The sequence below is a fragment of the Puma concolor genome, chromosome C2, assembly GCF_028749965.1.
Source record: "Puma concolor isolate L17-30 chromosome C2, mPumCon1.1.hap2, whole genome shotgun sequence".
Taxonomy (NCBI): domain Eukaryota; kingdom Metazoa; phylum Chordata; class Mammalia; order Carnivora; family Felidae; genus Puma; species Puma concolor.
The window spans coordinates 1,456,044-1,482,369 of record NC_141675.1 but is presented as its reverse complement, the minus strand read 5'-3'; positions in this window follow the sequence as shown (position 1 = coordinate 1,482,369).

Genomic DNA, 26,326 nt, shown 5'->3' with positions numbered 1-26,326 from the left:
ACAGCTCAGAGCCTGGAGCCTGCTTGGGATTCTGTGTCTCTCTCTTGGCCCCTCCCCTGCTCATGCTCTCTTTCTCTCTCTCTCTCTCTCTCTCTCAAAAATAAATAAACATTACACAATTTTTTTTTTGTAGTGAAACTTTTATTTTCATCCCAACTTGGTCTTCTATGGATAAAATGTCCTCCTCAGTTCTTCTGGGGATATTAATTGCACTTGCAAATAATAAAGTCTCTTGACATTGTTCTGTTAACTGTGTTTCCTTGGGATTTGGGCCCAACTACCTGCAGGGTCAGGTGCCTATCTTCTGTGATGCTGGCTCTTAAGTATTTTGCTTTCCTGCTTCCCTTTGCCCTCACATCAGCAAGCAACCAAGATTTTGATGATCCAAGAGTTGTCCAGGGTGTGGGGATATGGGTTCTCTGTGCACTTCTGGTGGGAGTGTAGACCGATAGCCATTCGGAGGATGATTTGACAATATCTTTGAAATCTCAGTGTGTATAACCTTTTGCTTACTCATCCCCCTTTCAGTTCTGGACCCTAGAGAAAAACTCACCTGTGTGCACAAACGTGTTTACTGCACATTTGCCTGCAGATGTGAAAATTAGCAACACCCTGAATGGCTATCCGTCGGAGAATGGTCCAATAAATACTACGAAATTTCATGGCCCCATTGAAAACAATGAGCTACTGACAGGTACTGGCATCAGAAGATCTCCAAGAGGGGCGCCTGGGTGGCGCAGTCGGTTAAGCGTCCGGCTTCAGCCAGGTCACGATCTTGCGGTCCGTGAGTTCGAGCCCCGTGTCGGGCTCTGGGCTGATGGCTCGGAGCCTGGAGCCTGTTTCCGATTCTGTGTCTCCCTCTCTCTCTACCCCTCCCCCGTTCATGCTCTGTCTCTCTCTGTCCCAAAAATAAAAAAAAATAAAAAAAAAAAAGTTGAAAAAAAAAAGAAGATCTCCAAGAAATGTTAAGGGGAAAACAATCCCGCAGAACAATACATACAGCGTGCTACATACAAAAAAACCCAAATAAATCCACACGCAGAATCTGTATCTCCGTAGGTACTTACATATGTGAATAAATGCATAAAAACCAGGGAAGGTCAAACACCAAGCTGATAGAAGCAGCTAGAGATTGAGCGGTGTTCAGGGAGATTGTTTAAATGTTAATGAGAATTTATTTATTTATTTATTTATTTATTTATTTATTTATTTGAAAGAGTGAGGACGAGTGGGGGAGGGGGGCAGAAAGAGAGAGAGAGAGAATCTCAAGCAGGACCCACACTCAGCACAGAGCCCAATGTGGGGCTCGATCCCATGACCCTGGGATCAAGAGGACATTCGAGTGACTGAGCCACCCAGGCACTCCTAATTGTTAATGAGAACATATTAATTGGTACAGTTTAAAATTTTTCAGTTCTAGAGACCCACAAATGACAGAGGGAGCCGGGCTCAGGCCTCCAGGACAGGCACCCACCCCAGGTTCCTGCCTACAAGGCAAGTCCCCAGAGTCTGGCTGGAGCTCGCTGTTGTGGGTTGTCCCGACAGAGGATGTGACTGCAGAGGGTGTAGTCAGGGCTCGAGCAGGACAGCTGGTGTTCAAGGGGCCAAGAGCTCTTTCCCAAAGCCCTGTTCTTATCAGGGAGGGAACTTCTGCTGGACTTAAGGAGACATCGTAATTTATTTATCAGGACACCTGATAAATAGTTCCAAAAATTCTCCTCTCTCCGAATAATCTGTAGAATGGGGGCTCCATGGTCAACTAGCTGGGGACATGCTCCATGCTACCGGAACTTGACAGGTGAAGTCAGAAACCCTCCACACAGGAGGGCAGGGAGCGATAAAGAAGGAGGCAGTCCACCCGGGGAGGTAGGTGGCAGGTTTAATCAGCAAAGCGAACGAGGCTTGTCTCGGGTGGCAGCAAGATGAATGAATCCCCACACCCACCCACCGCATCTTAGAAATTTAGAGAGAGAGCTGTGTGAACAGAGGAGGGGCAGAGAGAGGGGAAGACTCTGTCACACTGACAGCAGTGAGCCCCACGCGGGGCTCGCACTGACGAACCGTGAGAACATGACCTGAGCCGAAGTTGGATGCTTAACTGACTGAGCCACCCAGGGGCCCCTGGAAAATCACTTTAATTTCTCCTCCCCTCCCCCCCCCCCCAGCAATGTACGTGAATGGGGCAAGCTAAAGAGGTTTGCGCAGGTGCTTGGAGAGAGAAGGAAGCAGGGGACAACTTGTTGGTGCCCTTAGACACTGGTCCTTTCCCTAGACTTCTGGAGAAGTGTTTAAACCTCCTGAAGAAGATGTGTCTACCCGGGGTTTACATTCAAACTCAGGCCCCGGGGGCACCCAGAGGAACGCAGTTGGGGTCCTGGGGCAGGTGCCAAAACTCTGGCCGCAGTGGTTGAGGGGGAGCCTAGCCCGGGTGTCTCCCTGGGCAGGAGACAAAGACACAGGCGTCTGCAGAAGAGGAGTGTGAAACTCGCCTGCAGAGAGCCCCGAGTGAGAGGCAAGGGTCGTGAGGTCCTCATGGAGAGTTGAGCGAGGGCGATGAAACACGGGCTGTTACCACTAATGGGAATCCCTTGTACCCACTAAGTGGTGGAAATCTGGTTACGTTTTAAAAGGTGGTTGCAGGTCTCTCTGTGTTTTAGGGCGGTTCTGCCCGACATGGTTGCTATTAGCCACATGGTTATTGAGCACATAAGAAGTGGCTGGTCTGCATTGAGAGGTGCTGTGTGTGCAAAATCGACCCCAGATTTGAAACGTCTTGTTACCTACCGGAGTTAAAATGTCTCACTAATGTTGCAACAGTAACATTTTGGATGTATTAGGTTAAATAGAGCGTATTGAAATTAAGCCCACCTGTTGCTTTTAATTTTTTTGTAAACATAGCTTCTGGAAATTCAGTGGAAGGCAGCTAGAGAGAAAACTGCCCCTTGGTTTGAGAAAGCAAGTTGCTGGACCCAGACCTGGGGGAGGACTTCAAAGCAAACGGGAGGCCCGCCGCCTTGTAGAAGAAAGTAGAAGAAAGGGAAAGGAACAGAATGGGGCCAGGACAGGTGAATATGGCCCGGGGCCGGGTCTCAGGAGGGGACGGGAGAGGAATCGGAGGCAGGATGGGAGGGAGGCCCAGGAACGCGGCAGCAGGCAGAGACCAGGGAGACAGATGGCCAAGAAAGGACTCCCTGAGGCCCCGAGGCAGGGCCGGCAGTGAGTTTTGCCAGCCGTGGGATCTGTCGGGAAATTTGAAATGGGTTCCAGTTCTATGCCACAGTACTCCTCTGCTGAGCCCACGTCCCGAAGACAGACCGTGTGGGGCTGAGAGAGCGGTGCCCACGCTGGGGCAGAGCAGGGCCCGGTGAGGACAGTGATGTGCAAAGCAGCGGCCTGACGGCCAGAGGCGAGGAGGGAAGATGAGGGTGGAGGCTGAGAGGTCAGGCAACGGTGAGGACACCGTGACACCCAGAAACCCTCGGAAGTCTCCTCGAGGGCACTGGACCGCTGGCAGGGATGCGCGAGGCAGCTGAGCGTGCCCCTTGGTGTTTGAAGAGGGATGGCCTCGCCGGCCGGCCACCAGCAGGGCGTTGCAGTGTCCTGGGGGCGCTGGGCAGCCGGGGTCACGGAAGTCTGGTGGCGGCGGTGGCTGGAGAGGTGAGGAACAGTGAGCGGCGAGCGAAGGTCTCTGGGACGCACCGCCGGAACCTCCCCCGCAAAGTTCATGTCTCTCCCCGGCTCCCAGATCCGCGCCTTCCCCTCATCCCTGCTGCCTGAGCTCCCCACGCTCACCAGGCCTGGGCCAGGGCACGTTCCTGTGGCTTCCAGCCTGCCATCTGCTTCCGACAGCGACCCTGGCGGACGTACAGGGCACGCCAACTGCCAACGTCTGTGCACTTACGGGAGGAGGCAGAGTGACGATACGTATCCGATTTTGCAGGAAAGTGCTGGATTCCCCTTGCAGGTGGCATCTGAAAGACAAAAGGAAACCAAAGCAGACGAACAGAACAGAAGCAACATCGCAAGTGCAGAGAGCAAACCGTTACCACAGTGGGGACAGCGGGAGCAAACGGGGAGGTAGTGCCGAGGTGGAGAATGGTTTCGGCCCATGTGTAGTTTTTAGTAGTTTGATTTTCGAACCTGTGAAGTTTTACCCATCAGGCAAAACGAAACTGGGAAGGATCTGCCCTACCCCAAGTCGGATCGTACGGGGGGATCCGTCTATTTTGTTCTGCTGTGTTTTATTTTATTTTGTTTGCAAGTTAATGTATTTGGGGAGACAGAGAGAGCGTGCATGCATGCTTGAGTAGGGGAGGGGCAGGGAGAGATGGAGAGAGAGAATCCCAGGCAGGCTCTGTACCATCAGCACAGAGCCGGAGGCAGGGTTTGAGCTCACCAACCTGAGCCGAAATCGAGAGTCAGCTGAGCAACCCAGGCGCCCCAGAAGCGGTTTACTTCCATCCAGAACTTTCCCTGAGAAAGCGCCAGATCTTGAGCGCAAAAGCCTTGGTGCGGAGGGACGTGGCTTCTCGAGTTGGCTGCATCCGGCAGGGCCCCAGCCAGTACCCCACCTGCGTCCCTCCCTCCTCGCGTCCTCCTAGGGCTCCAGCCTCAGCCACCGGTGACCTAGGGGTAGTGCCAGAAGAGAGAGCAGAGCCAAAGTGCACTCGAGTCCCTCAGGCTCACAAGGGGACCTCTGGAGAGACGGCTTCGGTCCCGCTCACGCCAGCCTTGAGAGGTGCCGTGCGGCCTGTGGTTTTGCTACTGGAAACTTCCAGAAGGCCTAGCAGGATCCATTCCTTTGGCTGCCGTGCCATGTGAAATGCCCCAGGCGTGCGGCCCGAGCTTGGAGAATGTTCACCCCGTCCCTTACTCGACTCCCCCACCCTCTTTGGAAGGGTCCTCTGGGCCTCCCCCGACCGTGACACAGACGCAGAGCTCGAACCACACCTGGAGAGGCGCCCGCCGCAACCCCAGGCCTCAGCCTCACACGAGGGGAACTTTGACCTCCGCCATTTCTCTGCTTTGTGGAATGAACCGACTGGGGAACAAAGCTCGCATTCACAAAGCTTGGCGTTCATTCCCTTATTAATCCTCCGATCGCCATTACGAGGCAGGGAGAGGCCAGATGCTATTACAGCCTTTCAGCCAAACAGAAGGGAGACGACCTGCCTTGTGTCACGCATGAGTCACGAGTAGAGTGGGGTCTACACCCTGCCCTCTGGACCCTGGCACAGCATTCTGTCCCGGCCCTCAGCAGTGGGAGGAGGGAAAGCACCTGTGCACACAGCTCTGGAGGGCGTTCTTCCAGGCCTTTCCAGGGCTCCCCGCTTGCTATGGGAAGGCAGATGTGAGACACACAGATGGGGCGGCAGTTACCTGAGCAATGTGACCTTACGTTCCAGGTCAAAGCTCTTCCCCCACGGGCCCACAGATGCCCAAATGGCTATCATCAGTCCCCCTTCGGGGTTGCGGCATTGCCGAAAGTAAGCTCCTGGTCCAAGACGTTTAGGAAACACTGGACATGTGACAGTCTGTGCCTGGGCCTTGGTAAAACATGACCTCACTCTGGTAGTGTCGTTCAAGGGCAGTTCATCAGTCAGGCCGAATCCTAGGCAGAGACTGACTGGGACAGGCCAGTTCTATTTGGGCAGGAGGGAGTCGCAGAAGCCTCCCTGGAGAGGCTGGGCCCACCCTTCCCAGAGGCAAACCTGAGGGCAGAAGGAACCCACATCCGAGGTGAAGGCTGCGGGGAGAGACAGGAGGCAGGCCTTCGAAAGGGCCCCGGAGAGCACTTAGGACACACTCCTCAGGCTCACATTTAGCTTTGGGTGAAAGGCTCGTCCCCAGTCTCTTCCGTGCGTTACCCGCTTTATCCAGTGCCAGGCTCCAGGCGAAATCGTTTTCTTGTGTTCTCACAGTTTCCGGATGGAAATCTGGCAGAGAGGTCAGACATGTGCCCGTGTTTGCACAGCCGGGAAATGGTTGAGCTGGGGTTTGAACTCCTGTCTGGCTGGAGCCTCAATGTTCCCACTTTCCAGAACATTCCGCACGTTTACCCACAGACCTGAACAAGTTGCCGGGAGGGAGGAAGGGAGGAACGAAGGGGACCAGCTCAGAGGCAGAGAGGAAACGGGGAGGGGGAGGCACAGGAAATCCTGGGGGCGCTCACGCACGCCCTCAGCACACGGACTGAGCTGGTTTAAATGTCAAGGCCAGGATGCTGCCTAAAAGAATGGCAACGGAAAATGTGTTTGCTTCTGCAGTTGGCCTTTAGAATACATTCTTCTTCGCCAGTTGGAGCCCCGGTAAACATCTGGATCTTCCTGAATTAAGCCTTTGACATTAAAAAAAAATAATTTCAGGTAACAAAGCAAATACGCTTCAGGCTTTGTAGCCAGGAGTCTGCCGGCCTCTGAGGTCCAGGTTGTTCCTGCGTACTTGGTGCCTCCACTGAGTGAACTTGCTGGAAGGAGCTTCAGAGATGACCAGACATCCGGACAAAGTGTGGCCAAACCATGATGCAAGAGGAAGGTAGGTCCGGCAGGAGCTAATGATCACAAATCTGGAAGTGCCTACAAAGTACCTGGAGGACTGGCTTTGTTTGACTCTTCTGCATTCCCGAGAAGCTCCGTCTGCAAGGCGGCCGTGGAAGTTTCTGGAACCACTATGGGGTGTAGGACTCCCATCCCTTCTCCAAAGTTCCACAGGAAAATTCGCCACGCAAGTCAAGCTGGAAATGCCCACCAATTGCCGTGACAGTCATTTCCAGCTCTGCCATAGCTGGTGACCTTGAGCAAGTTACCTAACTTCACTGTGTTTTGTTTTCTTATCTGGAAGATGAGTTAAAGTTACGATAATATAATCTACCTCCTACTATTTTGATGGAAATACAATGTGGGGAGATATGCAAGCACTTGCAACGGTCCTGGGGCACCGAGCGCCCTGTATGCGTACTGTTATTACTTGTTCTGGCCAGCCTATGGAGATCACATAGGGGCAGGGGGCAGGGGGATTTATTGTACACCTACTATGTGTCAGAGAGGTTCCGTAGATAATCTCCTTCAGTGTCTTCTGGACAATCACTTAAGAAAGAGGTTATTACCAAAGTTTACAGGTAAGGACTCAGACAAATAACTTTGCCCAAGGTCATGGAGTTTGGGGACCAGGAGTCAGGGTTTGAACACACATCAGTCTGCTCTAAACTGAATTATGTCACACCTCCTCCCTGAAGCCTGCCAGGCCTGAATTCTTATTCTTGACACTGACTTAGGTTGTTTGAGAATGAAACCACAGCCCTGGAGGCAGGAGCTGGGAACCCAAGCCGCTGATCACTCAGCCTACCGCGGATGGAACTTTTCTGTCATTTACAATTCCAACTGGTAGGCCCAGGTCGGGGGGTGGTGCCCAGGGAAGACTAAAGAAACTGAAAAAGTGAGAACAAACTAGAAGAGGAGATGGGATCCTTGGGGGCAGGAGGCATTTCCATAGGTCCTGCCTGGCTCTGAATCACCTCCTGGGAGAGCAGGCCCCAGGCACCGTGACAGGCAAGATGTGAGCACGTGGGGAAGCAGGAGGGTGACTGCGCACAGAGCCCTGGCCACTCCAAGCTGTGATCTCACCCAGTCTCCACAGTAACCCTATAGGGTGGTGATTAGTGTGCATTTTATAGACCAGGCAACTCAAGGCCATCAAAGTTAAATGAGTTGCGCAAAGTCACACAACGGAAACATTGATGCTGTTCATACAATAGGTAATATGTAAGGTGCACCTGCAGAGGCTGGGCTCCTCCCGTGGCTAGAGCAACCCCTGGGGATAAGGAACCTGAGGCAGGACTACGATTCCAGAGGACAAGGACTGGACAGCATAGGAAAGAGGGAGACAGAAGAGCTAAGGAGGAGGAGAAAGGGCAGAAGGCATTTGGGGCGACGGGGAGTTCAGAGCCCTACTCATCTGGATCTACCATTGCAGCGAATGAGAGGCCGCCAGAACCTACGACAGACTGAGGCCAAACTCACTGCCTGCTTGCAAAGCACCAGTAGGGACCTATTTACCCGCTGCATGAAGGGCTGCCTTACTTCATTCTTCCCCCAGGGGTTTGGAGGTGGGAAAGCTCAGGAGAGAAACAGAAGCTGTGGAAAGGTTTCCCAGACATGGGGGGGCGGGGGGGGAGGGACAGGAGGCAGCCTGGTGCAGAGTCGATCAGATCCGATCGGACCCAGCAGGGAACTTGCGAATGTTGGCCTAAGTGATGAGGACATACCTACTGCATACGAGCAGGTCACGGGACTGGGGTCATCCTCCCCAGGCGCTCCTCCCGGGCCTCCTCTCTGCTGCCCAAAGCCAGGTCCCACCCGTGCCTCCCCTCAGGGCTCCCGTATTTCCCTCTGGCTCATATTTCTAGGTTTGACCTTGATTAGGACAACGAAGGGCTCTGGGGTGGGCTCATCCCTTGTCTTCAGATAGGTAAAGAGCGTCGGCGTTTCTCTTGGTCCTCGGCAATCTTGCCTTTTGTTTCTATCTGGACTTCTTTATTCCCCAAAAGGGTTTAAGAGCCTCACCGGACCCTTGGAAGGTGGGTCAGACCCCAGAAGGACTTCGCTGCCACCCCTTGTCCCAGATGCAGACCAGGAGTGGCTCCTCCCGTGGCCCAGCCCGAGAGTGAGGCCAGCGGAGGGGGTGGGGCACAGGAGGGCTGAGGTTGCTGGCCAAGCACAGGCTGCACTTCGGGCAGATCTGTTTTCTTCTGAATGTGACTCAGACCATCTCCAGGTGCCCCTCAAGTCTGCCAGGTGCATCCAGGGCTGCCTGTGTGGTACCCCTGTGGCTGGGAGCCCCCGGGGCAGACCCGGGTGGCGGGTGCCTGTGAGGAGAATGGCTGGAGCCTGGCCAACACTGGTGAGCAGAGCAAGCCCCAGATCCAAGGACTTTCTCCTAACTCTGCCCGGAACAGAAGGGAAAACAACTCCAGGGGTCAGAGGAGGGAAGGAAGGCAAGAGTAAACAGCACAAAGGAATGGGAAGAAGTTCTGCTTCTATTGCCCCAAAGGAAGCCACAAGGGGCCCAAGGAAGTTGCAAATAGTGACCCCCCACTGGCCCTTCATCTGGGCCAGTGGTTTTCTAATTTTTTTTTTTTTAACGTTTATTTATTTTTGAGACAGAGAGAGACAGAGCATGAACGGGGGAGGGTCAGAGAGAGAGGGAGACACAGAATCGGAAGCAGGCTCCAGGCTCTGAGCTGTCAGCACAGAGCCCGACGCGGGGCTCCAACTCACGGACCACGAGATCGTGACCTGAGCCGAAGTCGGACGCTTAACCCACTGAGCCACCCAGGTGCCCCTATTTTTTTTAAATTTTTTTAAATGTTTTTATTTTTTTTTGAGACAGAGAGGGACAGAGCATGAACAGGGGAGGGTCAGAGAGAGAGGGAGACACAGAATCTGAAGCAGGCTCCAGGCTCTGAGCTGTCAGCCCAGAGCCCGACGCGGGGCTTGAACTCACGGACCGTGAGATCGTGACCTGAGCCGAAGTTGGCCGCTTAACCGACTGAGCCACCCAGGGGCCCCATGGGCCAGTGGTTTTCAACCCTGGTTGCCCATCAGCGTCACTGGGGAGCTTTGTAAAAATACAGATTCCCGGGTTGGACCCTCCACCATCCCAGATTTAGCATCAGTACTTTGTACGATCTCTCCGGGAGATTCTAACAGGAAGCTGAATTTGGAAACAGGTGTAGGTAGGCCAGGGCTTCTGAAACTTTAATGCGTACACGGATCAACCAGGGATCTTATGAAAATGCAGATTCTGACTTAGGCAGCTGGGATAAGACCCGAGAATCTGCATTTCCAACAAGCCCAAGGGGGTAGTGATGTTGCTACCCCTGGTCTGGGGACCACACTTTGAGAAGCTAGACTCGAAGGTAGACATCTGGAACAAAGTCAAGGGCCCCTGCCCTATAACCCCAGGGGCAGAGGTGGACAGTGAGGCCCAGAGAGGCCCTATGGCTCATGAAAGGGCCAGCCATGGGCTCTTCACAGGATCCCCACGGCCTTATTGAAAGGCAAAGGGTATCACAATTGTAGCTCATACACATTAGCTTATGTTTTGCTGCTGAAAGGCTCCAGATGCTCCACGTTTCCAAGCAAAGTCTTGGGATTCAGGGGGGAAGGGCTGTCCTCTGTGAGTGGTGAGCTGTAAGTGACTCCTTTATGGCCCAGAAAGGCCCTTTGGACACTCACGCAGAGCACCGAGAGGATGAGATTCAGCGGCCCAAGCTGCCCACTTGGGGACCCCTCCCACCTGCTCCAGCCAGGACCAGGGATAGAACAGGGGAGGGAGGGAGGCGGGGTGTCCAGCCCAGAATGCCCTGGGAAGGGACACTGTGGGGCCTAAGCGTGGTGAGTCCTCCCCGTGAAATAGGAAAGGCCCGGATCCAGAGTCACTCACTGTGAAGACATCATGACTCTAGAACAGTCCGGTTCTGCAGGGAGCCTCAACCCCTGTCAACTGCGGGCCCTGCAGCTCCCGGTGGGCGGTTCCTCCCGGGGGTGCTTGGGTCAGCTCCTGGAGGGAGTCCTTGTGATGGGCTCGGCTCTCGTGACCTGTAGCACCTCATGGATCAGTCCCAGTGATGGCTGAAGCCCCCTGGGTCACCCTCACCCCGCCAGTGTCCTCCCTGGGGACCATCAGGACACTGACAAGTCTGGTCAAGGCTCAGGCTGGGCACTCACATCCACAGTCCAGGCAAACGGGGAACCACGTGGCTTCACTCACCTGGAATGGGGCCCAGTGACCCCTGCCAGGTCCCCTGGTGGGTCCTCATCGGACGGAGGCCCCTTGGCCATATCGAGAGGACTTCTTTGGTCCTCACAATTTTCCTGATTGTCCTTAGGTAGAGGCGATTAAACAAAAAAAGCCCCTAAGAAACTTCGCACGAACCAAGTTGTATTCTAAGGCTTTAAAAAGAAAGAAAGAGGGTCAAGAGGCTTGCGGGCTGCAGAGTTCCAGATTTATACCAGCAATGCCACTGGCTGGCGACAGGAACATCAATAACAAACATCTCCTGAGCAGCTGAAAGTGATGAAAACCAACCGCGGGGCGGCGGAGCAGACCCCGAGGCTCACAGTACATGAGGCTGTTTGGGGATCGTCCAGTCGTGGCCTCGCGACCCCCAACCTCAAGCAGAAGAGCGGGCCTGGGAGGCTCTGCGGCCCAGGTACGGGTCACAGAGCAGCCAGCTGTGGTGGCACCTTGCACACAAGGGGTCCCTGCCTCCAGCTCGCCGTGAGCAGCTGTTAACCCACCACGGCTCGCCCCCGGTGCTGGGGGCTGGGGACACAGCGGGTCCTCAGGAATCCGTGGGCAGCCCGGTCGCCAACCCCACAGTGCCTCAGCACCCATGTCGGGCGAGGGTCATTGAGAAGACGCGATGCTGGTTGACCCCTGAGCGGGACCCAGGCGACCGGAGGCTCCTCGCCCCCTGCCCTGTCCTTGGGGTGTGGGTTCCACTTGCGTTTCCCACGCCCAGGGGCTGCTCCAAGGACAAAGTCTTGAGATGGTGACGTGCTGTTGAGAACACCCGCGTGGGATCCGTGTCTGAACCCGCCGAAGGCCTCTCTTTTTAAACTTAAGACACGGCGGGTGGGGGCGGGGATCCACTCGTCTTTCCGCCGCCCTAGACGAGCCTTGTACACAAGTTCCCTCTGCTGATTAAAACTTCCACTGGCGACCAGGATGGCCTGCCTCTCCCCCCGTCTCTCCCTGCCATCTGCACTCGGGCCAGTTTCAGATCGCACCCGGGAAGCTCCCGGGAGGGTTGTGAACCCACAGCACACCCCAGGTACACCATTTGCTGGCTGTGGGAGCTTCACCTTGGGCAAGTCAGAACCTCTCTGTGCCTCAGTTTCCACACGGGCGTAGTAACAGTCCATGGCCCATGGGGTGGCCGTGAGGACTGAGGGAGTTAATACCTGTGAAGCCCTGAGAACGGGTCCCGGCATGCTGAATCAATGTGCCTTAAGGCAGAACAAACTGCTCAGAGAGGAACTGGCAGGCTCCTCTGGGTTTTTCCTGCTCTGTGACGCTCCTCTGTGGCCCCGCCTGCTCCACCCCTTCTGGGTGACCAAGCGAGTGGCCGTGTACTGACCAGCTTCAGTCCCGAGCTGAATTCGCTGTCCTTGCCTGCCCCAGAAGCGTCCCCGGATGGCCATCCTCCTGCCCCAGGACCCAGACGTGGACGCTGCCTTGCCCTCATTACGTGTGTGACATGGGGCAAGTTGCATGACCTCTCATTGCCTCAGCTTCCCCCTCTGTAAAGCAGAGGTGAAGCCCCACTTTGTAAGCGTGCAGTGAGGTTTCGTGTGAGGCACGGAGTAAGTGTTCTCCAACGATCTGCGACTTAGAACTTTTTCTTCTTATTTAAGCAATCTCTTTACCCGATGGGGGTCTCGAACTCACGACCCTGAGATTAAGAGCGGCATGCTCTTCTGACAGGGCCAGCCAGGTGCCCCCATGGGTGCTGCTTTTATTAACGGTATCATCACTGTCACGGGAGTTGAGCTTCCCCCGCTCTGTTGCTGCCAACACGTCTGACGTAGCCTGGCACATATTCGTGCATCAAATTTACCAAATTTTCACCGAGTACGGGCCACGTGCCATGCCCTGGGGACCTAATGATGTGCAGGATGTGAAGCATGTTCTCGTAGCCGCGTCTTCAGGGTTCTCTGGCCGGCTGGTTGTCCACAGTTGCTGGAATTCATGCTAGAGTAACATCTTACCGTGTAACTCATGTACACATTACCCACTGAGATCCTTACACAACCCTGGGGGCTAAGTTTCATCACCCTCGTTTCCAGCTAAGGCACAGACAGGCCTGGAGAGGCCAGGACATCCCTGCAGGGAGGGAGTGCCAGCTCCGGGATTTGAACAGAGGCCTGTTTCCCCGCTGAACCCTCCACCGTGCTCTGGGAGGTCTGGGAGAGGTAAGACCTCCTCTCTTTGTGGAGCCCACCTCCCTGTTCCGGAGGGCCACCTTCCCTGGGCACGACGAGACCCTCCCTCATTCCATCCCTGAGAAACTGCAGACCCTTCGGCAGTGTCTTGTCTCAGCACCAGGAACATTTTCCAGCTACCAGGAGCGCTGGCCCTTGGCTCTTTCCGTGGGGCTGTGTGCATTCATGTTTTCTTTGGAGGTGCTTCATGGAAAATATTAGCCCACGAACTAAATAACCACTCAGAGACGCGGGCCAAAGAGGCACAAGCGTTCCAGGAATCGTGGAGAGTGAAAACCGCCCACCGAGGGCCAGCTTCCAGGCACAGATATGGGGACAGCGCGACACCGTGTGTGTTCTCGAGCCCACAAATAGCTGTCCTGGTAGCAGGTCATCTGGAAGAATCTCATGACAAGCCCAGGCAGAAGATACTGCTTTTCTGAATTTAGATCTGCTCAGGCACAGGCAAAGAGCACGGGGCAGGGAGCCCGGCGTGTCTATCTCCACCAGCTAGGAGGGGCCCCTGCTCACCCTTGAAGACGCACTTGGCTTTGTCACATACCGAAGGCTCAGACCTGACATCCCCGCCCGTTTGTTCTCCTCTGAGTACCAGCCCGCATGCACCGAGCTGAAGCTGTGCCGTGACCGGTGCAGGGCAAGGCTCCACGGGGGACGTAGGAAGTCCAGTGTGGGAGCTCACAGACTGCAGGCTTCTCTCTGTCCTCCGCACATTGGACTATGTCAGCAGCATCTGCTGCGGGATTTTGCAAAATGTAACCAAAGTGTGAAAAACACGCCTACCCTTTAACCCAGCAATTCCAATGTCAGAGATCTAGCTTAAGGAAATAATCAAGCACATGAAACAATTTAGCCATGAGAAGGTTCAGATAATTTTTTTGTGTGCTTTACTTTGTTTTTTACAGTTTATTCATTTTGAGAGAGAGAGAGAGAGAGAGAGAGAGAGGAGCGCAAGCAGGAGAAGGGCTGAGAGGGAGAGAGAGAATCCCATGCAGCCTCTGTGCTGTCAGTGTGATGCCTGAGGCGGGGCTCAATCTCACGAACCGTGAGATCATGACCTGAGCGGAAACCGACAGTCACTGAACAGACTGAGCCATCCAGGCGCCTCTGATTTGTGTTTTTTTGTTTTGTTTTTTTGAGACAGAGAGAGACAGAGCATGAACGGGGGAGGGGCAGAGAGAGAGGGAGACACAGAATCAGAAGCAGGCTCCAGGCTGTGAGCCATCAGCCCAGAGCCCAACGCGGGGCTCGAACTCACAGACCGTGAGATCGTGACCTGAGCTGAAGTCGGACGCTTAACCGACTGAGCCACCCAGGCGCCCCGATTTGTGTTTAATAGTAGCGAAGGATTGGAGATAAAGCGGGTGACCAACAGTAGGGGGCAGGTTACCCAGAGACGGGTATGTCACACAATGGGGTGATTTTCGGCCATTAAAATGATTTTGTACAAGTACCTTGACTGGAAGAGGAGTCCTAGTGTATTAGTAAGGGGAAGGAGCTACAAAATATGCTGTGATCACATGTACCTTAGGATTCTATTTGTGCACGTGAGTATGTGTGCACACACATATACCTGTCTCCGCATGTCAAAGCCTACGCATGACACCGTGTTTGGTGTTTCATCGTCTTGATACGACCTATGCCAGGGCCCCCTCGTTCACCACCGGAAGGGTGGCTCATCACTTCCAAGGGGCCTAAAGGGCCTTTCAGAGGTGAGTGACGGCGGAGCGTTAGGCGTAATGGTGGCTTATCTCCCACAAGATGCTTTCGTCTAGTGCCCCTGGATTCTCTCCATCCTCCAGGGAGGGGCTTGACTGATTGAGAGCCCGGAAGGAGAAACTGGACAGGAATAGCCCAAACCCTCTTGGGTCTACTCTCCTATGCTGTAAATCTCACAGGATAGGCGTCTTGGTCCAGCCTGGCCATGACTGGGTGAGTTCGGTGTCTAATTCTGAGATTCAGTCCGTGGATGGACGTGTAGCTTCCTTCTCCAACATCAGCCTTATCTGCACAGGGCACCTTCTGGTCTCCACCTCTGTTTTGATTTCTCAATGGGTTTGGTCGCTGTTCTCAGGACCCACTCAAACATCTCAGCGTTCCAGGCCCCCTTTTGGAAGCAAGAGAGTGGAACCAATTCCTTTTGCTTCGAGGGTTGGGAAGCTAAGCCGTCTGATTGCTGGGGGCTAATCCCTGGAGGGGAAAGGCTGCTGACACTGGACATCAGGAGGATTTGGACCGTAAGCTCCAGGAACATATGGACCCACTTGTGGCTGGCTGTGTGTGGGACCTGGGGATGCTAAGTTTGGGGTGGCGTGGACAGCATGGCCCTGGAGGAGTTAGGGTCACTGTCTGCCCTTGGGCAGGGAGCAAGGTCATCGAGAGGCACCGCCCAGCCATCTGCATGTGGCCACAGCAGCACAGCTTTCCCATGACGTGGTGTGGTCACTAAAGGCTAGTGACCCAAGAGCTGGAGTGGAATATTAGGGGTCACTTAAAAATAGAAACCGGGGGCCATTTCTGTGTATACCCAGCATCTTCTCCCGGGCCATCCAGGGACCTGGGGGTGCCCCAGGAGGGAGATGTGGTTCTTCCTGCCCCTAAAACTTACCTCTGTCTACAGGCACTTCCTTAGTGACCCTATGGCTTTAGATATGAACATTTTGCTTTTGAAACTCAAATTTATGTCTCTAGTCCCAGCCTCTCCCCAAGCCCCAGACTGGCCTCCTTGACAGGCCATGTGGGTACTTCTTATCTCAAACTTAACATTTTAAAACCGGCTTCTGGTCTCTCTCCCCACCCAGTCCTCCCCACAGTCTCCCCACATCTCCATTCTCTGGACGCCTCAGGGCAACCTTGGAGTCAGCGTGACTTTCTCTCCCATCTCACGTCTCCACTAGGAAATCCCAAATACTTGAGGGTGCCACCTCTCCACGCCTCTGACGCCACCTCCGATATCCCTGGTCCAAATAGCCATGGTCTCTCACTTGGATTGTTGCAATGGCCTCAGAACAGGCCCCTGCTCCTACCTCTGCCTGTCTGCAGTTTACTTTCCATGTTAAATCTTTTGCCTAATTGCTCTGCTTGAATCTTCCAATAGCGTCCCACCTCACTCACAGAACGGCAGCAACGTGGATGGAACTGGAGGGATTATGCTGAGGGAAATAAGTCAGGCAGAGAAAGACAGATACCATATGTTTTCACTCATAAGTGGGTCTTGAGAAACTTAACAGAAGACCATGGGGGAAGGGAAGGGGAAAAAATAGTTTCAAACAGAGAGGGAGGCAAACCATAAGAGAGAGACAGAGAACGGACTGAGGGTTGATGGTGGGGGGGAGGGGAGGGGGGACAGTGGGTGATGGGCACTGAGGAGGGCACCTGTGGGGATGAGCACTGGGTGCTGTATGGAAGCGATGAATCACGGGAATCCGCCCCAAAATCAAGAGCACACTGTACACCCTGTATGTTAGCCAACCTGACAATAAATTGTATTAAAAAAAATAAAAATGAGTAAAAAATAAAATATAAAATAATTACAAAAACAAAAGGAAGAGCCAAATCCCTTCATTGGCTCCCAAGGTCCTGCCGAGTCAGGGTCCGTGACCTCCCTATCTCCCCTCCCACACCTTGTTCACACGGGCACCCTATCTCTTCCAGGCACACGGACCCCTTCTGCTCCCAAGACATGTCAGGTACACTTCTGCCCCAGGGCTTTTGCACATGCTGTTCCCTCTGCTGGAACACTCTTCCCCCATCTTCTCCAGAAGGCTCAGTCCTTTGTCTCCTTCAGGTTGTTGCTTTCAGGCTTTCTCTGATCACCACATTGACAATTTCAGCCTGCCTGACGCTTGCAAAGCCCTTTCCCTGCTGTGATATTTCCATTGCGCTTATCCCCAGCTGTCATATTATTTTTCTTATTCAGTGGTTTATTGTCTGTCTTCCCTGACCAGAATGTCAGTCGGGCAAGGGCAGAGATTTTCGTTTTTTATCACTGCCAGTCAGCGCTGGAGAGAGTGACTGGCACACAATAGGCATTCAATAAATATCTGTTGAATGAGTGAACGGATTAAGAGGTGGGCGACTGATAGCTTTAGTTTAATTTGGAAAGATGAAGTACGACCCACTGTGCACAAAACTGTCACAGAGGAGTTCACACCAACCACACACAGGAAAAAGTCAGGCTGCACTGACGCTAAAACGTTACAGTGGTTTTCCCTGGGTGGGGGGCTGCAGATAACATTCTCTCTCTCTTTCTCTCTCTCCGTCTTTATCCAACCAGGATTTCTTGTTTTTAAGTTTATGTATTTTTTTTAATTTATTTTTGAGAGAGAGAGAGAGAGAGAGAGCGAGCCTGCATACAGGGGAGGGGCAGAAAGAGAGAGAACCCCAACAAGATCCACACTGTCAACTCAGAGCCCAATGTGGGGCTTGAACTCACAAACCGTGAGATCCCGACCAGAGCCGAAATCAAGAGCGGGACGCTTAACTGACTGAGCCACCCAGGTGCCCCTCCATCCATTATTTTAATGAATCTACAATATATTGTCTGTGCAAGGACGTAGGAGCAGAGGAATAATTTTTTTTTTTTTTTTTTATCAACTGGTGCTTGCTATAAATGATAAGATGTCCAGAGGCGAGGGTTGCGTGTAGACCTATGGGCGTTTCTGCGTCCCTCAAATAGAGACTTTTGGGGGGCTGCCGGCTCTCTGCTGAGCGGGTGTCAGGCATGCCTGCCTCCTGAATAGCTTCTGACTGTACCCGAGAAAGACCGGTGCCTCGGCCAGTCTGCCGTCCTCAAGAAAGGCAGACACACACTCAGGCCGCCTCGCCTGGTGCCCTGGCCAGCACGGCCCCTTGACTAAACGGTCCTAAGTTTCACTGAGCTCCACGGCTGACAAAGCTTTCTCGCGTGCGTCCTCTTACCGGGGCCTCGCGGTGGCTTCGTGTGTTACCCGTCGCCCCCTTCCCCAGGGAGGCCGGGGTGGGGGCTGGTGTTAAGCACTCTGTCCAAGACCCCGCAGCCAGCTTCTCCTGCAGACAGCCGGGGAGTGACAAGGAGTTGGTCAGAAGCCTTTCCGGAGGCGAGTAGCCTCTGGGACGGGCTGATGGCCGCCAAGCCCTCGGAGTGGGTACACAAACTGAGGTAGAGAACTTCGGGAGGATTCCTAAGTGCAAAGAACAGCGGACTCGTTGGCCGCCTTTCTAGGAAAGCGGATGCTTGTCCCTCCTAGCAGTATGGGAGCGCCTCTTAGGGAGAGAAAACAAGACCTTGATAAGTGCTTGGGGTGGTAAGGGGAGGCTACTGTGACCCACAAAACAATGGGGAGCAATTTTCTAGCCTCCGGGAGTCTGAGAGAGGATAAAGGGAAGACGCAGAGGGAGGGGGGGCAAGGGCAAGACGGAAAGAGGTGGCAGGAAGCGTGGGGTGGCGGCCAGAGGCTGAAGGATCAGACGCGCTCTTCGGCGGGGTTGAAGTGGCGTTGCTGTGACCGGATCCCCTCTTGTCTCCCCTCTTGTCTCCCCTCCCGGCCCTTCGGCTCCTGAAAGAGTTGACGTTGGGCTCTGCTCACAAATATTTTGCTGGAGGAGGGCTCGCGAAGGATCCTCGCGGACTTGACAGAGCTACGCAGGTAACAACACAGAGTGGGGACCACACACGTGCGAGCGGGAGCCGGGGGTGGGGGACACGAGACAGGAGCACACGAGCCCCTCGGGATGTACACGCGTCTTGGGGGAGCTTTAGGTTTCTAGAGGCCGCAAATCTGATGGCTCAGGCCGGCTCCCCCTGTATCTCCATGCGGTGGGGCGAGGTCCGGGGGATTAATATCTGCGCTGCATCACAGGCAGAGTATAAAGGTCGGCATTTAGTGCAAATTTATCTTCCCCTCCCATCGAGCTCCCTTGTTTGAGTCGAAAACCCAGAATTATTAAGCGCAAAGAACAACAAACTCGTTTCGCCCGTTTCTTGGGAAGGAGGCTTAACGGATCCTTTTCTTTAACAGGTAGCGAGCGCCACGCGGTGAGTTACCTAGAAACTTTCCTCACTGCGGCAGGTTTCAGATATCAAAGAACTTGAAAAATGCAGCACAAATAAGTAGCGTTTGGGTTTACCCATCAGTCCTCTCTGAGTTTCGTCAGCGTAGATCAGTTTCCCTGTCTGCACCGTTCGTTCCCGTAGACGGGCAGCCGCCAGCCCCAGACATAAGCGGGGATTTACCACTGTAGCCCTTCTCCTCTTCCTAGGGCTGGGCTTGGCCATGAGGTCACGCAGGGCCCTGATCGTAGTAGAAGCAACTTAAGGTTTGGCCTCACGTTTGGGGCGGCCTTAGGCAGGCGCCCAGCACGGGGATTTCCCTCGAGGGGGAGGACCAGCCTCCAGCCTGTGCGCATCTCCCTCTCTTCTCTGAAGCTGCCTCTCGGAACGAATCCACAAACTGGCATGCGAGTCTGACCATCTGTCCCCAGTGATTTTGATTCCCATCAATCAGTCTCCCTTTTTCATTAATAGCACTTTTTAAAAAGCGCTCGAATGTCCATTCATGCATTTATTCATTCAGCATCGAACTGCTCGCTAGCTATTATGAGGCACATGGTAGAGGCCTGGGGGCAGAGACAGAGGAACAGACGTCGGCCTTGCCGGCAGGCGCCTGCGGGCTGGGGGAGGGCAGAGAGCCGGGCCGGGGAGGTGGGAGGGGCTCTGAGCGTCGTAGGCACCTGTCTGTCTGTGTGTCCAAGCAAGGGCCCCCCTTCCCCTCCACGCGTCCTCCCCGTCTCGGTCCTGTCTCCCTTCTCCTGCCCTTTCCCTCCCTCCTCTGTCTCCCAGGGACGGCATGTCTGCGTGCTCCAGTCGGCCCCTCCCCCGCACACGATTTGTCCCTCCTCGGACTCTCTTCCCTCACCCTGCCCTCACACCCCCATGCATCAGCCAGGCCCTCCCAACCACCAGGAACCCTCCACAATCGGAGGCAAGGAGGAAGCAGCCCTCACCACGAGATAAGGGACAGAATTAGGGTGGCGGACCAGAATCATGCCAGACGCTTCCCAGGGGGAGGGGGAAAGGCCCCAGATGATAATGAAACAGTGCTCGCCGCCGTGACAACCGCAGTCACTCAGCCACGATACCAACAGTTTCGAGACAACAAAATCAATCGAACGTTTATTTCCCCAGGGCGGCCGGCATCCCTGAGGAGGTGGAAACCAGGCAGGAGATGCCTGGGTGACCACCCGTCACCTGCCGGAGAACTAGGGTGCGAGGCGGGGCTTGGTCCTCCCTTCTCCAATTTACCGTCAGTTGTGACATCATTTTCGGCGGTGCCCTGCGTCTGACTCTTCACCTGTGTCAACTGGGTTGCCTATGGCTGGTGGGCGTCTACAGGGAGCCCGGGTGAGGAGGTCCGGCCCTAGGCTGGGGTGGGTGGCCCTGCTTCTAGCCACGGCCCACGGGGCCTGGATGGCTCAGCGCAAGGTGGACAGGAGGGTGGGAGGCGGGGCCCCACACGACACGGCAGGCGAGCAGCATCGTTGTTCAGAACAAAGCCTAAAACCGACGTGGGAAACTGATCAACGGGGCCGTGTTGTGGCTGTGGCCAAAACCACGCAGATTTGTCGGGTCCAGCGAAGGAAACGCCACGAGGGCGTCATTTACGTTTCTGCCCCGGGTGGTTGATGAACGTGAACATGAGGGCTCTGTATCGGATCTCCTCGCGCTGCTCTGTGAGCTCGGCCAGCCACGGGTGGGCGTTTCGGAGGGAGCAGGGGCATCGTCTCCAGGGAAGTCACCAAATGCTCCAAGGCGGAGGCAGCAACCAACGCCGGACGTTTGATCTCTCGTTTTTTCTGCGTCGTCAGGATGGCAAACAAGGCTGAGTGGAGCAGTGAGTCAGCACTGTCTTCGTACCAGTCTCCCCACCCCCCAGGCAGAAAGTGGCCTTCAAGGGTCTCTGCCCTGGAAAATACTGTCGAGTGCCAGAAATCTCAAACTGTGCGAGATACGTATGGAAGCCTGGAAACACTGCCTGGTGTCGTGGCCGTCCTGAGGAAACGGCTGTAAGAGAATCCACCTGTGCTGGGGCGTCTGGGAAAGGGAAGGGGGTGGTTAGAGGACGTGCCGCCCCCACCCGTCCCATTAAGCGCGCTCTGTGGTTCAGAGCCAGACGGGCATTTGTGGATGCCATTCCCCTATTGGCTACAGGAGGCTTGATCTGTGTGTGGATCAGAGAAAAGCTACTTACCCTACTGGAAATTTCCTTCTAATTCCCTGGCATTGTTCAGCAGAGAAAGGTGAAACAAAGGCCGAATCCATTCACAGACAGGAGCTTCAAAGTCGAAACATCAAGGAGACAGCTCGAAACTTCAAACAGCAGCTCTGACCCAAGTTCTCCAACATTTCATATTTTCAAAAATCACAAGAGATGAACTGTCCCCAAAGAGCTAATTCCCTTTAATTTCTGTTTCAATGCCTCAAAGCAAAAAGTCCAAGTGCTCGGACTCTTCTCCCCCTGCTGCCAGGCAGGCCTTGACAGGCAAGGCCCTCATATTGTCCCCTTTTACTTCTCCGTCTTGAGGTGGAAGGCTACTTTCCAAACTGGGGGGGGGCTGACACTCATCAAGCTGACAGTTGTCATAGCGAGCTTACTGCTTCAAAAGACGTTGAACATTTACATCCAAACGTCTCATTGATTTACCACATGGCCACATGGATCCACAAACAAATAAAGACTGGCTTTGAAACAAGTGCCATTGCAAAAACAGTTTGGCGGGTTCTTTAAAAATTACACGTACACCCACCACGTGTTCCGGCCATTCCACAACGAGGTATTTACCCAGGAGAAAAGCAAAATGTGAATATTTGTAATAGCTAAAACCTGAAAGCAATCCAGATGCCCATCAATAGTGAGTAAATGTGGCATAAACAAAATAACCTAACCCATTGTGGTATATCCAATGCCATGGAATACTACTCAGCGGTTAAAAAGGAGAAAGTAGTGATACAGGCAGCGAGGTGGCTAAACCAAAACGGTTAAGCGGAGGGAAAGAAGCCAGACGAAAAAGAATTCATATAAAACTTTAGAAAAGTCAGAGTAATCTGTGCTGACTGAAAGCAGATCAGTGTTGGCCTTGGAGGGGTCGGGGGGGCGGGGCGGGGAAGGGTCCAGGGAGCGAGGGGATGGCAAAGGAACAGAAAGGAAATTTGGGGGCTGATATGTTCTCTGTCTTGAATGTGATGATGGCTTTGCGTGTATATACGTATGTCAAGACTTGCCCATTGCACCCTTTCAGTGTATGCCGTTTAGTAGATCAATCAGGCCTCAACAAAGCTGTTAAAAAACAAAGCACCATGATGCAAACAGAACAGGGCCTACTTACATACCCCTGCCTTAAGCAACTAAAAAGCCAGGGGGACAAATAGGAAACAACAATTTCCAACACTGGACAGCGGTCAAGGCAGGATCTCTGAGAGAAGGGGGACACACGAGGCGAATCCTACCGTGGTAGCAGCTCACTGCCTAGAGAGAACCCCAACGAAGACTGGTGGTCCCTAAGAGTCGAGGAGACGTCAGTTCTGAGTTCCGGAAGGTCAAGGCAGCTCAACGTTGCAGGGCAGAGTACCAGAGAGGAGAACCTGTACACGCAGAGGCAACTGCACGGACTGTCAGATAAAAATCTCCAGTCGTTAATTTCTGATCGGTGGCTGCATGTGAAGAAACGCCTCAGGCAGAGGAAAAGAATGGCCCAAAAGTCGCAGACAGGACCGTTCCCGGAGTGCTTACGAGGCTAGAAAGGACTGGTATTCTCACCCGCCAACGTGGAGACCTTGTCATGCATGGGTAGCCTCCTGAGAGGTACTGAATGAATAGTAGGGTTAAATTAGCCCTGGACGAAAAATTGTTCTGGACCCAGCATAAACTTTAAAAGTAGAGTCAGTACTTTGTGAATGGAGGTCTGGGTCCTTGGATTCCCCACGAGAAGATGTTCCTGGGGATCTGCACGCTAATAAAGACAGCCAGAAGGAAAGTAGCAAGCACAAAGCAGGTTATTGACGCGAAAGTACACTCTCAAGGCGGGAGAGTGGCCCCTAGGTTGTTTTGAGATTGGATATTACTGGGTTTCTCTGGAAACCCGGGCCGAGCTGGGACGTTCAGTGGGGTGGTCTCTAATGGACTCTCCTTCCAGTCATGTGGGGATCCCCTCCCACAGGTTGGGAGGGGGAGTTCTTGACCCTGTAAGGTTTGCGCTGGGACCCTCATGGCAGTCTTTTTCCATCAGGCGGGGCTGTGTACCCACCATGCAAATGCGTTATAAACCGAGTCTAGGGGTTGCCCTGGGGCAGCGGTAGAAAGGGAGAGCGCATGCTCCACACCTGCGGCTCCTGATGTGTGAGCCCCAAGGTCTCAGAAACCACAAGGTCAGGATGTCGTGTCCCCGGGCTTTTCATGCGTCGCCTATTTCCCACCGTCCTGCAGCCCAGGTGTCTATCATTCCCCCCTCAAGGACTTGGGTCTGTGCACCGGGCTCAGGTCTGGCTTCTACCTAACAAAAGGCAAGCCCCAAAAGGATCAAACTGTTTCCAAGTAACGGTGTGCCAGAACAAAGTCCAACACTCTTTCAAGGAATAAAACAAAATCGGGTACTGTAAATTTACCATTACCTGGCCTCCAGTAGGAAATTAACAGGCGTGCAAACGAGCAAGAAAACGCGGCTTGTAACCAGGAGGGAAAAAAAGAAAGAAACAGGTCCACAAGTGGCAGGGATGATGGAAACAGCAGGGGAGGATAGGAAGATAGCCGTTATAAACCTGATCAATTACCATATTCTAATTTATATTTATATTATTATAAATTATACACTTATTAAATTGCATTTTTATAATTCTAAGGAGATAATCATCTTTATATTTCTATTATTAACTATAAATCTTATCAGTCATCAAGGCTGTTAAAGCAAAACATGAACTCGACCGTGAGAGAAATGGAAGATATAAAAGAACACCTAAATAAAACTCCTGGAGGTGGAAAATACAATATTTGCGAAACCAATCATGAACAACATCCAGTATCTCGACGGTGGAACTCACTTCCAGGCTGTCAAGTGATAATTGAATCACCACTTCCTTGAAGCCTTCCCGGCTGGAACGGACTCGATACCCCACGCTCGGTGCCGCTACCCTCCCTTCAAAACACTTGTCTTACTCGTGATACTTCCATCGTCTGTGGGGCTGTGCAATGCACGTCTGCCTCTCCCCCTGCACTGTGAGGCCCGTGGGAGGCCACGTTCGCTTGCTGGAGTGCCGGTGCCCAGAACAGTGCCAGGCTGAGGTAAGCACTCAATAAATATATTGGAGTGAGCGAGGGAACTCGCGTCATCAGCTTTGCATTGGATTCATCTGGAAGTTCTTGCTTAAAGCATCACCTCTGGGGGCTCCGGGGTGGCTCAATCGGTTAAGCATCCGACTCTCGACTTTGGCTCAGGTCACGATTCGTGAGTTTGAGCCCCACGTCAGGCTCCATGCTGGCGGTGAGGAGCCCGTTTGGGATTCTCCCTCTCTCTCTCTCTCTGCCCCTTCGCTGCTTGGGCTCTCTCTCTCTCTCTCAAGATACACATTAAAAAAAAAAAAAAAAAAAAAACTAAAGCATCACTTCTGACTTCCTTCGTCGGCCAGTGCCGTGATGCTGGCTGACCCTGGCTACAACCCTCCCAGGGCCTCATAAAATGTGCTTCCTGCAAGCACTGCTGAGTCCTGAATTAAGTGTGAACAGAAGACTCACTGAGCCCTGGAACCAGCTGCTGAATGTTGCTGACCTTTGGGTTCTCAGCTACTCAGTGAGCTTGCTGAAGCAGACGTCTCTAAAAACTCGCCCGGCTCTGGAGTTCCAGGCTGCTATTGTGGTCCAGTCTCCCCAGCTCCTCCTCCTTCCCCCAGGATCCTTGCCTCCCAGTATCTATGCCCTGTGTGTGCTCTGCCTGCACTGGATTTGGGCCTTCTGTGTGACCAACAGAGCAGGGGAGGGCCGTGTGTGACTTCGGAAGCTAAGTCATAAAGGGCATGGTGGCTTCTGTTGTGGTCTCTTGGCTTGCCCGCTCTGGAGGACACCAGCCACCATGTTGTGAGGACACTCAAGCAGCCCCGGGAGAGGGCCTCATGGGGAGTAACTGTGGCCTCCTGCCAGCAGCCGAGCGAGGGAGACGAGTCAGAATTGGATCCTCCTGCTCCAGTCAGACCTTCGGTTGACCGCAGCCCCGGCCAACATCCGGCCTCAGCTTCATGAGAGACCCGAGCCAGCTCCACCCGGCCAAGCTGCTCCGAGTCCCGACCCACAGAAGCTCCAAGAGATGATCGCTGCTCACGGACGTTTGGGGCTCTTTGTTACGCAGCATAGATGACCAGTGGGCGGTACCAAAAGCTGTCCTTGCTACTCTCTTTAATTATTTCTGCTATGAAGATAACACTGAATCATCGCATGAGCTCAGTCTCCACAGTGGAAATTATTCCTAATTTGGGGGCCAAGATGGGGACCTGGAATCTAGAACAAGGCCTCCAGGAATACAGAGGTCCCCTTTTATTCATTGGGTCACGGGGGACCTGATGCTACCCCATCCCCACTGAGCTCCCCTCTTTTCCTCCTTTTTCTCATGAGTTGTTTTTCACTCCGGTTTCAACACTGTTACTCCCTGCTTCTGGTTTTCTTTTCATTTTTTTTTTTTTTAATTTAAATCCAAGTTAGTTAGCATATAGTGTAATAATGAGTTCAGGAATAGAATTTAGTGATTCATCACTTACTTGTAACAGTGCTCATCCCAATAAGTGCCCTCTTTAATGACCCTCACCCATTTAGCCCATCCCCCCCCAACGCTCCCCCCTCCCCCCCACCAGCAACCCTCCGTTTGCTCTCTGTATTCAAGAGTCTCTTATGGTTTGTCTCCCTCTCTGTTTTTATATTATTTTTTCTTCCCTTCACTTATGTTCATCTGTTCGTAAATTCCACATATGAGTGAAACCATATGATATTTATCTTTCTCTGACTGACTTATTTTCCTTAGCATAATACACTCTAGTTCCATCCACGTTGTTGCAAATGGCAAGATTTCATTCTTTCTCATCGTTGAGTAATAATCCATTGTATATATATACCACATCTTCTTTATCCACTCATCAGTTGATGGACATTTGGGCTCTTTCCATACTTTGGCTGTTGTTGATAGTGCTGCTATAAACATTGCGGTGCATGTGCCCCTTTGAAACAGCACATCTATATCCCTGGGATAAATAAATACTTGTGCAATTGCTGGGTCATAGGATAATTCTAGTTTTAATTTTCTTGAGGAAC